Consider the following 2,346-nt stretch of genomic DNA (forward strand, 5'->3'; position numbering starts at 1 on the left):
CCATATTGGACAAGGTTGGATGCCAAGTGAGCAGAGTGCTCCGTTGTTTTTGGTAAATTTTGTCAAGTCAGTCGTGGATTGACTACGAAAACGAAGTTCTTGTTAAAGTAGGATTTGATAGTTTTCATATAAGGCTGGATTAATGGAGGCATGAGGATCCAGCAACAAACACGGTGTGGCATCCTGGCAGTGGAAAGGACCTAAGGCATCCGTTGTTGCATGTCCCTAATTCCACGGTCCTCGTTTTAGAAGCAGGGAGAGAGCGCGGTTTTGTAATTTTATTTATTAACATAAGTTGTTTTCTTTATCTCTCTTCAGATTTCATTCTTCTCGCATTTCCTAATGTTTGTTCTTGGAAATACTCTATCGGATGGTCCTCCAATGTAGGATCATGTTGTCCTCATAATATTAGAGCCATGACTCTTTGGGTGATTGTTTTGAGCGTAGAGGTGGTTTGTTCTATTTATGATTTGGCGACGTTCTAAAACTTTATGTAATCCATTGCAGCCGCGTACAAATTTTTGGACTGTATCTACAGTTTGATGTGCCTTTTGTTCAAGCAAATCTTATGAGTTAGGACTTCCACCACCACACAGATATTTTCTATGATGGAAAAGTTTAGATAACGCCAACTATTCTTATCAAAGTTCTTGTATCAAGTCATATTTCGTTAAGCAAATTCTGTGGGAGCGCTTTAATGGTTCAGAGATAGTGATGCTGTGATCTGATAATATATTTAGTATTGTGGAAGATTTTCGATCGCGTATGGATACGGTTAGAACAGATTGAAGACCACCGGAACAGTGTTCCTGCCAAATAAGTCATGATCGAAATTGACTCCGACAAGAATCCTCCAATGATCAAGTCAGAAATCTGGTGCAACACTTGGTATTGTAATGGCAGGAAGAAAGCGAAGAATCAATCTGTCATAACAATATCTGTCTTTTAGTTCTGATATAGAGGAGCCTAGGAAAGCTTGGGATGTTCTTCCTAGCACCCGCCTTAAGTTTTCGCATGTTGCAACTTCAATTGCTAAAGTATAAAAAGGTGAAACGATTCTTTTTCAAGTTTTCTCCAAACTTGAAGAGCTAGATAATTATGGCTCAAAGCCACTTCCTAAGGCCCTATATAGAGGTGATGGATGCTATAGTTGAGGAGTCAAACCATATAAATAAAGCTAGGTTATGCATGCGGAAGCTATCCAAGATATGGACATCTCTTGCTATGATTTGGTCGACCATAAAATTAAAGAGCCAAAGCATGTAGATGAGACCTATGCCAAAATTATGCCACATATCGAGGTTTCTTGTAGCAATTCAGTTATCAATGAGACGGTCAAGCTAATTAATTTTCAAATTGGTGCATCAGAGAGACCAAGTAACAAGAAGACAAGCTGGATGTTGATGTTTCTTGTAGTTAACTTCCTCTTCGGCAAGGTGGAAGAATTAGTTGCTTTGGAAATTGCTCGAAAGAAGTCAAAAAGATGGCATATGTGATGTGGCACTGACCACAATTTTGATTCAGTAAGAAGAATGGATTTATCATATCTTTAAAAGGATCCAGCCGCAGCAGGTTTTTTTTTGTTTTTTTTTTTTTTTTGATCGTGTTGCACTTGCATAAAACAAATTATGCATATGGAAGATGGGGCCATGCGTGCAGACAAATTGCATAGGTGCAAGGCTGCCGATTTGCATATGGCGAAATGATGAGGTCGTGCATGCACAATGATGAGGTCATAAGGTGTGCATGGATCATGATGGCCGGTTAGAGGCTATGGGTAATGGTGAAACATGATCATTTGCAGGTTCATGATTATATGCATGTGCATGAGTGGCTGCTTGGTTTCACATGTAGATGCCATAGCAAGCAAAGATTGGGAACTGGCTGCCAAATGTAATTTGATGGTTTCAATTGGAACTTTGATGAAATGTCGGTGATAGAGTTGAGGTTGGGAGGGAGTGTTGAAATCATTGTTCACCATGGCAGGTGCGCCTATGCGGATGGGCTAGTGTAGAGTTGACTGCATGGTAAAGTTATCAACAGAGTTTCCTCAACGAGGAGTGTTGGAAGTAATTGCAGATTTTAGTATTGTGGTCAAAGACTCATGACTCAGACAGATCGATTTCTGTTCTTATCTCATCTTATATAAGTCGAAATCTTTTTGGACTTAATCAATATGAGACTAATGATGCCTTTCCTTCCATATCATTATATAGTCCTCCGGTCAAGAGAGACTTTAGGCAAGATTGCAAGAAATGTATCATAGTCCATTGGAGGCACGTCGGCTCCTTCCTGATATGCGAATATTGTGGTCAAGGGCTCGTGACTCGAGTAGATCGATTGTCG

This window comes from Elaeis guineensis, chromosome 2, assembly GCF_000442705.2.
Source record: "Elaeis guineensis isolate ETL-2024a chromosome 2, EG11, whole genome shotgun sequence".
Lineage (NCBI taxonomy): Eukaryota > Viridiplantae > Streptophyta > Magnoliopsida > Arecales > Arecaceae > Elaeis > Elaeis guineensis.